Source organism: Salvelinus sp. IW2-2015, unplaced genomic scaffold, assembly GCF_002910315.2.
Source record: "Salvelinus sp. IW2-2015 unplaced genomic scaffold, ASM291031v2 Un_scaffold1810, whole genome shotgun sequence".
Lineage (NCBI taxonomy): Eukaryota > Metazoa > Chordata > Actinopteri > Salmoniformes > Salmonidae > Salvelinus > Salvelinus sp. IW2-2015.
Window position 1 is genome coordinate 32,690 of NW_019943183.1, and position 16,014 is coordinate 48,703.

Consider the following 16,014-nt stretch of genomic DNA (forward strand, 5'->3'; position numbering starts at 1 on the left):
GAAACTTCAGAGTGTTTTCTATCCATATCTACTAATTATATGCATATTCTAGCTTTTATGGCTGAGTAGCAGGCAGTTTAATTTGGGAACGCTTTTCATCCAAAATTCCGAATGCCCCCTACCCTAGTGAAGTTAAGAAGCAAACTCTGTCAGTGTCTAGCAGTCATCTATAGGTAACGCCACATGAGAAAGAGACACACCTTGAGAGCATCATGCCAAACAGGAAGTGTAGAGAAGAGGCTTTCCTTGAAAGACAACGAAGGAGAAGAGGGTGAGGTCCAAGCATTCTGATATGTTCTGTCCAGTTGTCCCTCAACAGGCCTGTAGGTGCTTCAGGATGGCAGAGAGAGATCAATAATGACTATTGGGCATTTCAAAATGGTGAAATACTGTTCTAGAGTCAGATTACATGGTACAGCAGGGTTAGAATTATGCAAACTTACAGTCATGGGGTCAGTCATGGGGCCAGTCATGGGGTCAGTCATGGGTCAGTCATGGGGCCAGTCATGTGGTCAGTCATGGGGCCAGTCGTGGTGCCAGTCATGGGGCCAGTCATGGGGCCAGTCATGTGGTCAGTCATGGGGCCAGTCATGGGGCCAGTCATGTGGTCAGTATGGGGCCAGTCATGGGCCGTCTGGGGCCAGTCTGGGGCCAGTCATGTGGTCAGTCATGGGCCAGTCGTGGTGCCAGTCATGGGCCAGTCATGGGGTCAGCATGGGCCAGTCATGGGTCAGTCATGGGGTCAGTCATGGGGTCAGTCATGGGGCCAGTCATGGGGTCAGTCATGGGGCCAGTCATGGGGTCAGTCATGGGGCCAGTCATGGGGCAGTCATGGGGTCAGTCATGGGGCCAGTCGTGGGGCAATGTGTGGGGTACAGGTTAGTAATGAGGCTATATACAGGGGTACCGGTACAGAGTCAATGTGCGGGGTAAGGTTAGTAATGGGCTATATACAGGGGGTACCGGTACAGAGTCAATGTGCGGGGGTACAGGTTAGTATGAGGCTATATACAGGGGGTACCGGTACAGAGTCAATGTGCGGGGGTACAGGTTAGTAATGAGGCTTATACAGGGGGTACCGGTACAGAGTCAATGTGCGGGGGTACAGGTTAGTAATGAGGCTATATACGGGGGGTACCGGTACAGAGTCAATGTGCGGGGGTACAGGTTAGTAATGAGGCTATATACAGGGGGTACCGGTACAGAGTCAATGTGCGGGGGTACAGGTTAGTAATGAGGCTATATACAGGGGGTACCGGTACAGAGTCAATGTGCGGGGGTACAGGTTAGTAATGAGGCTATATACAGGGGGTACCGGTACAGAGTCAATGTGCGGGGTACAGGTTAGTAATGAGGCTATATACAGGGGGTACCGGTACAGAGTCAATGTGCGGGGGTACAGGTTAGTAATGAGGCTATATACAGGGGGTACCGGTACAGAGTCAATGTGCGGGGGTACAGGTTAGTAATGAGGCTATATACAGGGGGTACCGGTACAGAGTCAATGTGCGGGGGTACAGGTTAGTATGAGGCTATATACAGGGGGTACCGGTACAGAGTCAATGTGCGGGGGTACAGGTTAGTAATGAGGCTATATCAGGGGGTACCGGTACAGAGTCAATGTGCGGGGGTACAGGTTAGTAATGAGGCTATATACAGGGGGTACCGGTACAGAGTCAATGTGCGGGGGTACAGGTTAGTAATGAGGCTATATACAGGGGGTACCGGTACAGAGTCAATGTGCGGGGGTACAGGTTAGTATGAGGCTATATACAGGGGTACCGGTACAGAGTCAATGTGGCGGGTACAGGTTAGTCAAGGTAATTGAGGTAATATGTACATGTAGGTAGATTTATTAAAGTGACTATGCATAGATAATAACAGAGAGTAGCAGCAGTGTAAAAGGGGGGCTATACATATTCTGGGTAGCTATTTGATTAGGTGTCTTAGAATATGTGGACAACTACAAATACCTAGGTGTCTGGTTAGACTGTAAACTCTCCTTTCAGACTCACATTAAACACCTCCAATCCAAAATTAAATCTAGAATCGGCTTCCTATTTCGCAACAAAGCATCCTTCACTCATGCTGCCAAACATACCCTCGTAAAACTGACCATCCTACCGATCCTCGACTTCGGCGATGTCATTTACAAAATATCCTCCAACACTCTACTCAACAAATTGGATGCAGTCTATCACAGTGCCATCCGTTTTGTCACCAAAGCCCCATATACTACCCACCACTGCGACCTGTACGCTCTTGTGTGCTGGCCTCGCTTCATACTAGTCGCCGAACCCACTTGCTCCAGGTCATCTATAAGTCTTTGCTAGGTAAAGCCCCGCCTTATTCCAGTTCACTGGTCACCATAGCAGTACCCACCCGCAGCACGCGCTCCAGCAGGTATATTTCACTGGTCACCCCCAAAGCCAATTCCTCTTTTGGCCGCCTTTCCTTCCAGTTCTCTGCTGCCAATGATGGAACGAACTGCAAAAATCACTGAAGCTTGAGACTCTTACCTCCCTCACTAGCTTCAAGCACCAGCTGTCAGAGCAGCTCACAGATCACTGCACCTGTACATAGCCCATCTGTAAATAGCCCATCCAACTACCTCATCCCCATACTGTATTTATTTATTTAGCTCCTTTGCACCCTGGTATCTCTACTTGCACATTCATCTTCTGCACATCTATCACTCCAGTGTTTAATTGCTATATCGTAATTACTTCGCCACCATGGCCTATTTTATTGCCTACCTCCCTTATCTTACCTCATTTGCACCACTGTATATATACTTTTTTTCTACTGTATTATTGACTGTATGTTTGTTTATTCCATGTGTAACTCTGTGTTGTTGTATGTGGTCGAACTGCTTTGCTTTATCTTGGCCAGGTCGCAGTTGTAAATGAGAACTTGTTCTCAACTAGCCTACCTGGTTAAATAAAGGTGAAAAAATAAAATAATGATGGCTTGGAACTAGACTTGGCGCTCCGATACCGCTTGCTGTGCGGTAGCAGAGAGAGCAGTCTATGACTAGGGTGGGTGGAGTCTTTGACAATCTCTAGTCAATGAATAGCATTCTCACATAGGTGTTCCTTTTGTCCAGGTGTGAAAGGGCAGTGTGGAGTGCAATATAGATTGCATCATCTGTGGATCTGTTGGGGTGGCATGCAAATTGGAGTCGGTCTAAGGTTTCTGGGATAATGGTGTTGATGTGAGCCATGACCAGCCTTTCAAAGCACTTCATGGCTACAGACCTGAGTGCTACAGGTTGGTAGTCATTTAGGCAGGTTGCCTTAGTGTTCTTGGGCACAGGGACTATGGTGGTCTGTTTGAAACTTGTTGGTATTACAGACTCAGACAGGGAGAGGTTGAAAATGTCAGTGAAGACACTTGCCAGTTGGTCAGCGCATAACTGGATATTGTTGTATTGAATGTGTAAGAAATAGCTATGCAAAGGATCAAATACTAATTACACTAATTGCAGCTCTTTATTAGCCTACACAGTCAATAAGCACCAACCAGACAGAAGATCTAGCAAAGTTACATACAGAAAGTCATGTAGAAATCTCTTTCTGCAGCAGGTACCTCTGGCCGGGCCACTTCATCTTGTAGCAGATTGAGGGACTAACGTTAACTTGCTTCCACTAGCTAGCATGAGGGACTAACTTACTTCCACTAGCTAGCATGACTATAGCCGGTAGCCAGGTAGGGCTAGCTAGCTAGTCAGTTAGCCAGCTTGCTAGCTAGTCAGCAATAACTTTAGCCGGCTAATGCTAGCTAGGCAGGTAGTGCAAGCCAACTTTGTTCAGTTGTTGTTGAGTTCATTCTATTGGCAAACTTCATGATAAGTTAAACATCTTAGCTAACATTTCTATTTTCATCTTCCTGTCACTAATCCTTTCTCTGTGCTGCTGACACTGCAGCTCAACCTAGACCGTAAACACATCTGCTTCATGAATATTATATTACGGATCGTGTACTTTCAGGTATGAACAAAATAAAATAAAATCATTTTTAATGATACATCATTATTATTTGTTACCCAAGTGGAAATTAATAGTTTTATATTTTTTCTAGTTTAAAACCAAAACATCCAAATTGGGCATTTACTAACAGAAAACAAATAATGACAACATTGGTCAGTGTGGGTCCAACGTTGGTCAGTGTGGGTCCAACGTTGGTCCATTGTTGGCGATGCCACACTGTTTGAGCCAACGTTTGGTCAGTGTTGGGTTCCATGCGGGCACCCAACGTTGGTCAGCTTGTGGGTCCATCGTTTGGTCAGTGTGGGTCCAACGTTGGTCAGTGTGGGTCCAACGTTGGTCAGTGTGGGTCCAACGTTGGTCAGTGTGGGTCCAACGTGAGTCCAACGTTGGTCAGTGTGGGTCCAAGTACTTTTTGGCCAATCGTTTTTGGCCAATCGGTTATCATCGTTGCGGTCCCCCCTCTGGTGGTTGACATTGGTAGGTTCTATTGGGAATTTTCCAGTACATGTGTGCCCATTATACATTTTAGAGTAGTCAGCAGGATAAGTGCACTCATGTGTGTCTAGGTCATTAGACACCATTAGACATGCACCTGTCTGGGGAGTGGACATGTCTGTTTATTTTTGTACCATTGCTATGGCCTAATGTTTCTATGCCCTAATGTGAAACCAAACTAAAATTAGTGCAAGGCAGAGGGGATGAATCATTAGTTAGGAGTTACTATGTGTGTGATGTAAGGATGAAACCTGTATAAAGAGTGTGTGCCAAGGCTGGAAAGGGAGTTGCTTCATGAACCAGCTCGGCTTCTATTACTTTGTAATAAAGTCTATTTAAACTCACAGGCTGCGGTATTTGAGAAATATTATTGACTGAATATTTCCACGACAGTTCTCTGAAAGCGCAAAGTACCACAGGAATGGCCAGGGGATGTCCTGGTTGGTGATCGTTGTTGTGGTACCCCTCTGGTGGATGACCTTGTTAGGCTCTCTGAAAGCGGAGCAGTCCAACCCAAGGATAGGCAGTGGATGTCCGGATTGGGAACGCCGCTGCAGTCCCCCTCCGGTGGTCGACCCGGGTAGGATTTCTGCAAATGGAGCAGGCCGCCACAAGGATGGGCAGTGGATGTCCGGATTGGGAACGCCGTTCCGTACCCATCATCTGGACATCCAGACTGGAAGATCTGGGCAGTAACTTAGGCAGATGTTAACAACGCACGCACACACACACTCACAAAATATCGAATTACATTTATTCCCAAATGAGTGGCGTTGTGGCACTAAGTGATGGTTGTATGGGGACTTTGTTAATTCCTAAGTGTCAAATTAAATTAAATGAAAAGGAATGAAAGCAAACAAAATACACAAAATATAGTTATCACACCTTAATCATCTAATTCTACATAGGTTCAAGATCTTGGCAAAATGACCCTGTCATGGCATTGTCTAATGTCATTACTAGGGCTTCCTAATTTGCAGTGTGTTGCTTAGGGCACTATCCTAAGTTGATAACTACATGATAAGTCTACAGCTGTAATGCACCAGTTTCGGGCAGTCTACAGGGATGACCTATAGACCTCTGTGGAGAAACTGGTGAGTACCGTAGCTGTAGAGTCAAAAGGCCTAAGAGGAAATTTAACTTTACTAAGGCTGGTATTTTTTTCGGACCCTTAAGTGATCCGAGCATAAATTCTTGTTAAGTGTTCCATTGTACATGTGTGTTTCTGTTTACACAAGCGCACATACCAAGGGAAAGAAACCAAGTATCCGTGTAGGCTGCAACCTGTTCAGAATGAGACTGATGTCATCAGATCATTTCCAGGTCGATGCCTGGTGGTCTATGGAGGTTAGGAAGTGCATTAATCTTTTACCCTTGTCTCTCTTTTACCCTTGAATCAGTTACAATGCATTAATGTATTGTTTAGTGTTGTGCCAGGTGTAGCAGTGGTAAGATGTTGGGAGAGCATTATGTAGGCCCTAAGCGTGTGTGGGCACAGTGTGTTAGACCCAACCAAATCATGAGAAAACAAAAAGATAATTACTTGACACATTGGAAAGTATTAACAAAAAAACAGAGCAAACTAGAATTCTATTTGGTCCTAAACAGAGAGTACACAGTGGCAGAATACCTGACCACTGTGACTGACCCAAATTTAAGGAAAGCTTTGACTATGTGCAGACTCAGTGAGCATAGCCTTGCTATTGAGAAAGGCCACCGTAGGCAGACTTGGCTCTCAAGAGAAGACAGGCTATGTGCACACTGCCCACAAAATGAGGTGGAAACGGAGCTGCACTTCCTAACCTCCTGCCAAATGTATGACCATATTAGAGACACACATTTCCCTCAGATTACCACACTTGCCCACAAAAATTGAGTGGAAACTGAGCTGCACTTCCTAACCTCCTGCCAAATGTATGGACCATATTAGAGACACACATTTCCCTCAGATTACACACTGCCCACAAAATGAGGTGGAAACGGAGCTGCACTTCTAACCTCCTGCCAAAATGTATGACCATATTAGAGACACACATTTCCCTCAGATTACACACTGCCCACAAAATGAGGTGGAAACGGAGCTGCACTTCCTAACCTCCTGCCAAATGTATGACCATATTAGAGACACACATTTCCCTCAGATTAACACTGCCCACAAAATGAGGTGGAAACGGAGCTGCACTTCCTAACCTCCTGCCAAATGTTATGACCATATTTAGAGACACACATTTCCCTCAGATTACACACTGCCCACAAAATTTGAGGTGGAAACGGAGCTGCACTTCCTAACCTCCTGCCAAATGTATGACCATATTAGAGACACACATTTCCCTCAGATTACACACTGCCCACAACATGAGGTGGAAACTGAGCTCCTAACTTAAAAGTGCATTAAGTGCACTTATCTTTTACCCTTTTCACAAATTGTTCTCGCTTTAGTTCTTCACGTAGCAGAACTTCTAGAGAACATTGGTCTACGTTCTGATCGTCCTTTAACCCTTTGTTAACCTTGTGCTCTGACACTTTGTGTGGGTTGGGTTGCTATCGTGTTTGCGAGTCGCAGAACCACTAATTTCAAAGCTGTGGCAAGTTTAGCGTAGTCGTTAAACACGTGTTGCTGTTGTAGAGGAATGAAGCTCGTCACATGTCTATTTGATGTTCGCTTCAACAGGTACACCCTGTCAGAACCCGTAGCGTTCGGGTAGCCATCCAACGCGTCCTCTATGTCAGCTAGGAACGTCTCAGTATCGTTTGGCTGACCTGGAACGGGGGTCAAAAGTGGGGAAATTCTTGACAAGTTTGTCAAGGTATTCAGCGTCAAGCGGGCGGAGAGGGTTGGCTTCATCCTGTGGAGAAATTGGGGCTGAAAGGCCAAGAGGAGAAGCCAAGCTTTGGCTTTGTTGGCGAAGAGGCGCCATAGTACTCAGTGCCGAATGGCCAAGAGGAGAAGACTGAGGGACTGTTGTGGAAATATTCAGTCAATAATATTTCCCAAATACTGTAGCTTGTGAGTTCAAATAGACTTTATTACAAAGTAACAGAAGCCGAGCTGGTTCATGGAGCAACTGACTTTCCAGCCTTGGCTTTTATACAGGTTTCATCCTTACATCACACACATAGTAACTATGTTAATGATTCATCCCCTCTGGCATTTAGCCACCGTTATCTTTTGCCTTGCACTAATTTTAGCTTGGTTTCACATTAGGGCATAGATTCCATTGGTGGCGTAACCATAGCAATGGTACAACAGTAAATATTAGGCCATAGCAATGGTACAAAAATAAACAGACATGTACACTCCCAAGGCAGGTGCATGTCTAATGGTGCTTAAGTAATACAAACCTATGCTCCTAATGCACGTCTAATGAACCTCACTGTAATTTTTATCATAGGTACACTTCAACTGTGAGAGACGGAATCTAAAACAAAAATCCAGAAAATCACATTGTATGATTTTTAAGTAACGTCTACGGCCTGAATCATGCTGGTCAATGGAATACAATCCTACTCCAATGCGCTCTGCCTTCAAGAAAATCTCTTGCACAGTTGCATACTAAATATTGCACAGTTCGTTTTCTTTCGGTATATTACAATTGAAAATGGTTAATGTTGGGCTGATTCGATCACAATTCCCACAGTAGAGCGAAACGATGACAGTGTTAACTAAAGAGAAAAACTGTAGAATGTTGAGTGAAGTTCAATCTCATGCTTCTCTGCGCCGGCTAATATTTATTCTGCGCGGCAGTGTGAGGGGAGCTGCGCACTCTGGCAGTTGAGGGAACGTTGCTCACTAACCCTAAACCAATCCACCCTCATCACACCAGTCAACAACAGCATCAGACAGACAACACTGTGTCATGTGTTTTCATCCCTTCCACAAACCACACACCACTAACACCGTTAATTAAGGTAACCTTTAGGTAAAGACATGGATCTTTATTGGACAACGAAAAAGTGAATTTTATTCTAACATTCTACTCTTTCTGAAAAAACATCGACGCAGCATCTTTAAGTGATTGTGTTCTGTAAAACACACACACAAGCATGTGCACAGTGGTGTAAAGTAACTAAGTAAAAATACTTTGAAGTACTACTTAAGTTGTTTTTGGGGGGGTATCTCAAATCAAATTTTATTAGTCACATGCTGAATACAAGAGGTGTAGTAGACCTTACAGTGAAATGCCAAATACAACAAGTGTAGTAGACCTCACAGTGAAATGCTGAATACAACAGGTATAGTAGACCTTACAGTGAAATGCTGAATACAACAGGTGTAGTAGACCTCACAGTGAAATGCTGAATACAACAGGTGTAGTAGACCTCACAGTGAAATGCTGAATACAACAGGTGTAGTAGACCTCACTTACTTACCAGCCCCACTGTACTTTACTATTTATATGTTTGTACAACTTCGACTTTTAATCCACTACATTCCTAAATAAAATAATGTACTTCTTATTCCTTACATTTTCCCTGACACCCAAAAGTACTTGTTGCATTTCTAATGCTTAGCAGGACAGGAAAATGGTCCAATCAAGAGAACATCTGTGGTCATCCCCACTGTCTCTGAAATGGTGGACTCACTAAACACAAATGCTTTGTTTGTAAATGATCTGAGTGTTGGTGTGTACCCCTGACTATCTGTACATTTAAAATACAAGAACATCATGCTGTCTGCTTTAAGGTACTTCAGGATATTTAAACCCCAATACTTTCACCAGAGTAGGATTTAAATGGAGTAATTTTCTATGAAGGTCCTGCCTCTCACATCCAACTGTGTAGCCCGTCGCCTCTATACCATCAGCCCTTTACTTCAATATGAACACAGTGCTGTAGGGTCGAGTCTGTCGGGGATAGGGTCGAGTCTGTCGGGGGTAGGGTCGAGTCTGTCGGGGGTAGGGTCGAGTCTGTCGGGGGTAGGGTCGAGTCTGTCGGGTGGGCGTAGCGGTCGAAGCTCTGCTCGGTTAGCGGTCGAGATCTGTCGAGGGAGGTCGAGTCTGTCGGGGTTAGGTCGAGCGTCGGCGTAGGGCTCGAGTCTGTCCGGGCGGTCAGGGTCGAGTCTGTCTGGATTAGCGGCTCGAAGCTCTGCGGTGCCAGGTAGGGTCGCAGTTCTGTGCGGGTAGGTCGAGTCTGCCGGGGGATTTAGAGGTCGAGTCTCCGGGGGATTTTAGGGTCGAGTCTTGCCGGGGGATGATAGCGGTCGAGTTCTGCCGGGATTAGGGTCGAGTCTTGTCGGGGATAACACCTGCAAATCTGTGTAAGCCGACCCAATAAACTTTTGATTTGATTGCCATTGCGTGCAGTAAAAGCTTGATTTACGGAGCTCGAGGTCTGTCTGCGTGTGTGCGAGCGCGTGTCATTATAGCCCTTTCCATTGTTCTGATGCGTCGGTGAGCATGATGTGAGTGGTCGTGAGGTCAGTTTAGCCCAGCGGCGGTGTGTCTAACTTTTGAAACTTTGATCTATTGCAGAGTATCGAGCTATTAGTCTCGAAATAGCCTATATATGAATGGGTCGAGAGTCGAGTTTCACTAGGTTGCCGCTGCCGGCGAATAGGGTCGAGTCTGCCGGGATAGGGTCGAGTCGCCGGGGAATAGGGTTCGAGTCTTGCCGGGATAGGGTCGATTCTTGCGTGCCACAGGTAAATTTCTCGAGAGTGGACGTTGCTGCGAAAGTTTATGTGCTTGATTACGGGTAATATTGCGTTGTGCTGGGCATCCGAATGAGTGTTCTCTCTGTAGCGCTCCTGTGAGTGCCTGTGATTACCCTTGATCTAGGAGCGGTCAGTTGTCAGATGACCAGATAGATTACCAAGGCTTCAGGTACTATGTTAACAGGCGTGTAATGATAGGCTCTAAGCAGCACTCGAGTCCGTTGGCCTCACCAGCACGAGGTGCTTGTCGGGGGATAGGGCCTGATGCCTCAATCGCAGAGCATCCTAAGGGCGTTCTCGAGTGATACGAGCCGGAAGTGCATTCCGATCTCCCGAGAGAGTCTCGTGAGCCACGCGTGCGTTTGCCTTGAGCCAGCATTGGCGATGTGCCAGAGGGGTGCAGTTGTCCGCAGTGGGATCTTGTAGGAGTGTATGCGTTGTCGGAGTACTCTCTATTGGATCATATGCAGTCAAATGGATCTGTACTCGTAAGGGCGGCTTGACACGAGAACTCCGAGTCTGTGGCTAGTGTTTTGGCGGGTGCGAATGAAGCTGGTGAGTGCTGTGGAGATGCTCCGTGGTGGAGACCCCAGTGCCAAGTAAGGTCATAATTATAGCGGAACCCAATCTTTCTCCCTGTCTCAATCGAGCGCGTGTCCTCGGCCCTCTGACGCCGTGTCACCTTCAGTGTCACAGACAGGTGAGCATACGTCGTGAAGATCTGCGGCAAGCCCGAAGGTCGAATGAGCGGTCCAGCGAGGAGAGTCTGGTACTCTGGCAGGGTGTTGTCATGAGAAGGTGCTTCTCTGCGTTGGCAGCGTACTACTTACCTAAGAACAATATATAGACCCTTCTATACAGGGTCCGTAGGCCTAATATCGGTTGACTGATTAGCATGGCCCGGTCACTATTTAGAGCACTTGTTCTGTCTATCTATGAGTAAGGACAGGAATGATGAGTCCAGCACTGCCATACAAGCCAACAAATGGATCCAGGCTTGCGATGTTGATCTAGCGAGCGGTCACCGACCATTACTTGAGAAAGTGGACATCTCGATACCCCTAATATTGGATGTTGTGCCGACGAGTGTGCTTCAGTGCTTCTTCATCATAGCGAGATATTACCCTCCACTCCATATATCTCCATAATGTCCAAGTCAGCGCTGGCGGTATGCCAGCAGGATAAACTTACTAGCATGACATGCGCGTGTATCAAGATACTATGGACTGGATGGTATATATCCCATGGCATCCTTTAAACCACACAACAGGTAAACTCTACTTGTGAGGAAATTGAACATAGCTGTCTAAATCCATGTGATAAATGAGTAGTTATCAAGCGCAAAGAGAGCCAAATCTGACGCGACGCACTCTAAATGTGCTGAGTAGATATGCGATCACAATATGCGGCTACTCCCAAAAGTCTATTCTACATTAACCAGACCACCCTCAGTGTGTTTTTCCCCAACTAATTTAATGCCTACCTCTAATGTAATCTCAAGAGTGACCACATCAGCGTCTTGTTGGACATACCAATACTGTCCTAATTTTGTATCCATGCCTCGAGCACTGATGGTCCTGACACTTGATCGATAAAGGGACCAAAATTACATCAGGTCTCAACACCTCTAATTATGTCATTGAATACACATGTCTGAACAAGAGAGCTAGGAACAGCGATCAATGCCGCAAATAGAAAGGTTGCACGGCGTAGCACAATCCGGCAGTAATTTATAGAGTAGCTGAGGATGGGTATGGCACTCTCTCTGTAGGACCAGTTGCTCGATAGTGGAGTAGATCAATATTTGGCTGGAGCAGTATAGGACGGGGAGATATATTATTAGAAGCAAACAACAATCACGTGCTACAAGTTACGAGATTGGGATGAGGCAGTGACCCGAGGCGAACATTATAACATCTGTCAATAGAGTTCCTACAAATAACAAAATTTATCTAATTAGATACGCAAACCGACAATTCTCTACCTTCCTAATAACACGTTTATCCAGTCCTTATACTCCACCTCTACATCACTTAATTATGGTGAGCTCTGCATTGCGTGAACCTTCTCACTCCCTACTCACCCAGCCTGCGTCTTACTTGTCCTCGTTTCGACGACTTGACTTACATCTACAACATTCATACGGCGCTGCGTGCAATTACATAATCTTTCTCTCTCTCCCTCATACTCTACATTGTATTTCTGGCCGTTTTCACCATTTCTTAAACGTATCATCAGTGATAGTGTCTCATGGTTCCTTGCCAGATGTGCGATTATTGCTCGCCTATCTCCAGACTTGGTGGGATTGGGTCTACAATTTCTGTTTCTGAGTCTTGGCTGATTTCTCGATTATACGAGTTTTCCTTCTAAAGGAGCAGTTGTCAAATAATTGGGTCTATATTTAGAGAGAAACAGCGTCGCCTCGAGTCTGGAGGTAGGCCCTCGTGAGAAATACATCCACAGGTACACCTCCACGTGTCTTGTATACTCACATGAAAAATTTAATACCCTCCGTCACATTTGAGATAAGACCTATTGAGATCAGAAATAAGAGCTATATCATGAGAAAAGTCCGATAGCGAGTAAAATTTCTCTAGCACAGTGTCCAAGCTGTTTAAAGGGCGAACAGTTACATAAATCTTTAGTGTGTATGGAGCTGAAACGTGTCAGACCACTGGGAATAGTGATATAAACGAGATTGAGGAAATATGTGTAGAGTGGAAAAGTAGATCATCATAAGAAGCAGAGTAATAGTATGTGGAGGAAAGAACTCCACTAGAGTAGATGTATGCAATGTAGCACGACAATAGATAGAATGTCCTAACGTAAGACTTGCGACGACAAGAGACTGAAACGAAGTAGACATGTGATAGGAAATAGAAGATGTGGATATATGGAGAGAAAGAAGGAGACAGGAATGTTATATATAAGTAGAGCTAGTAGAACCTAGAGTGTAATTGATTAAAGAGCATGATCAGCAGCATATTCAGAGCTGGTAGATTGAGCCACGACTGAGTGCTAGATGCTAGTAGACATACGAGCAGCATAGGAGCGATGACTGCTTTTTCTCCATTAAGACTGCTTATTGTTGAGAAGTTTCCGAAGTTGGGTAGATAGCATCTGTGAATCGTAGAGAGGTGAGTGTGCATCTCTCATTTATATGAGATTTTAAAGTGGAAGCAGAATTGATTATGTGAGTGAGCCTACTAGAATCGAGAAATATGAGGCTGAGTATGACTTGAGGCTTAACGCGATGTAAGCGCAGCCATTGGCGAGAGCGACGCAGAGTTGAGCACAATCTCCATCACTCAACATACTAACTAGCCCAAAAGGTTACATATAAGCACAACCTGGATACGTGTATCCACACACACACTGCAGCAAGCCTAAATTATATTCAACAGGGACATGAGTCATATAAGTTGACTTCAGATATACCCATGTATGCTTGAGACAGACTCCAATAATTGGGAGAGCTCAGATGAACATATTCCATTACATCATGATCCAATTTAATTATATATCCAAGTGTGTATATCTACAACCATGTGATTGATTATGTGTGGTCACCTGTGATAAATTACTCACATTGAATGCTGCAGACAATGAGTCTATAGCAATGCTGCCAACCCCAGTGCGACCATAAATATGATAGTTTTCGAACGGGGATAGCACAGCACTGTGCACAAGTACTATAATGGAGATTTTCAAACAGATCTGACAGATACCAATGTCCCGAGCAAAAAACTACTGTCTCGGAGATAGTGAACCTCTTACATAGCACTGTCGATACCTTTACTACCATGTTTAGAGCCTAAATCGGCAACACCATCTCTGCTTACGCCAACTCCACTAGCTATACAGTGTCCACTGTGCTTACTTGAGTGAGCATCAGCGTTGCCTCAGTAACCGAAGGACAAGGCGCCCACGTCAGCGAGTTCTCGAAGAATTAACACTAACGGGCACATATATATAGTCACATTATTATTCTGCCATAAGTGCCCGCATGTGATAGGATTCGCAAAATATTATATAACATCAGGGGCGACCTCAAATATAAGCGATCCCCTCATAACGAGAACCTAATGTTGGATGCGGTGACATTAGAGTAACAGTGTCTTCTTATTGCGAGTGTCAGAGAACATGAACAACGACAAGAGTTGGCACACTCTTTTGGGCCTGAATGCCAAAGCGTCAACGTCGTAGGGAAGTGGAGAGACCGTAGACGTGGGCTGGCATCCCATTACTGGTATAAGAGAAGCATAAGAACAACTGAGGACAGATGGATTTGGAGAGAGCAGTGAGAGCTAGAAAGAGGGAGCGTATAAAGATGAGAGGGCAAAGCATTCGATGAGACATTGAGTTTCGACGGAATGAGATATGAGATATTCAAGAGGAGAACAGGCTCCCCCAAGTCTGGTAAGCAAAAGCGCTTAGCTGTTTGAAGTGTGTCATGCCAATAAAGTCTACATCTTGAGAAAGATTCGAGATTGAAGTATAAGAAGCGAAAGAACCTAATGAACAGAGTCCTCAAAAAGTACCAGAGAGATTCCGTATCGAGTAGAGAATAGAATCTCTATGAGGAGCTACCGAGGGGAGGCACTAAGGCAGAGTCCGTCAGTACAATGTAGTGGGCGCTGTAATGTGCTCACACTAGGGACATCTGCCAAAAGGTATCAGTGTACCAACAACCCTACACACACACGATAGCCCAAGATGGTGACAACCACATAGCTGATGTGCTTCGGGGACAAGTCGCTGTGGAGGATTGTCCATGAGTGCCCAGCCAGAGGGCGCCGGACTTGATAACCATCGCTCGGAAGCCTGTCTGTGCGAACTGAGTTCGTGCTGGAAGAACCTAAAATTATCTGTGCAGCGACGCTCCCCATTTCCAACCTGACAGAGCTTGAGAGGATCTACAGAGAACAATTGGTGTGATGAAAATATGCTCCACAAAATTACAGGTGTGCCAAGCTTTTTTGTAAACGGTCATACCAAGAAGGACTTGTGAGGTGCGTGTGTATGATTCTCGCTGTGCTGCATAGCAATAAGTGTGGTGCTGTGTGTCTCCAACAAAGGTACTGAGTTAAAGGATCTGCAATACCATGTTAATGGTGATATATCCAGTTCTTTGATATATAATTTGTCAACAAATGTCAAAAACCTGTTTTTTTTTTTTTCATTACGGTGTGTCGTGTGTTGTGTGTGTGTGTGTGTGTGTGTGTGTGTGTGTGTGTGTATTGTTGTAGATTGATGAGGGGGGAAATAGATTGTCGAGTTTCGGAGTGTTGTGTGTAGAACAAGGCTGTGTGTGTGTGATAAGCGTGCTCCGCGCTAATAACACTGCTCCAGTACGAATATACAAAGCCTTCCCACAACCACCAGGACAGAAGGTGCAAAGTAGGTGTGAGGTCAGACATGGCACCGCCCCACTTCACACAGTTCCTTGCACCCGGTAATCATGCACTCTATCGTATCTTCTCTCTCGTTTCCCTCACGCGTCTTGTCACCCGCGTGCCTTAGTGTATCGCATATACTGATCTAGACCTCTCCTCCTCCTACCATCTTCTGCCTCACCGCTTGTGCCGGTCCCTTTCTCATCCCTCTCTGTCTCTGTCCTGTCACTATATTGTTTATATCGTCTCAGCGTGACAGCATTAGCCTCCCGCTTCTAACTTTGACAAATCTAACCTCTACGATTTATCTGTTAGCGTTACCACTGACTCTCTAGCGAAATGACTGCTCTTATGATGCAGCTAATGTAAACTTCTCGATCGGTGCGGAGAGGCTCATTTAGTCTACCTGTGACGTTTCAAATACGCTCCAGTCAATGACCTTATACATCTATAGCGTACCACTGAATCTCTCTTCTCTCTC

At 45.4% G+C, this 16,014-nt stretch overlaps 1 long non-coding RNA gene across 2 annotated transcripts in view; it reads left to right on the top strand.

Annotated features, from left to right (window-relative positions):
• Positions 1 to 8,631: 8,631 nt before the first annotated feature.
• Positions 8,632 to 16,014, top strand: part of LOC139024716 (uncharacterized) — a 7,709-nt gene continuing 326 nt past the window's right edge. Inside the window, exons 1-2 of one of the 2 annotated variants that reach the window (XR_011476042.1) lie at positions 8,632 to 9,425; positions 10,041 to 10,061. This is a non-coding gene — a long non-coding RNA (uncharacterized lncRNA). The remainder of the gene's footprint in view (positions 9,426 to 10,040; positions 10,062 to 16,014) is intronic. The other variant, XR_011476043.1, reaches the window with a different exon arrangement.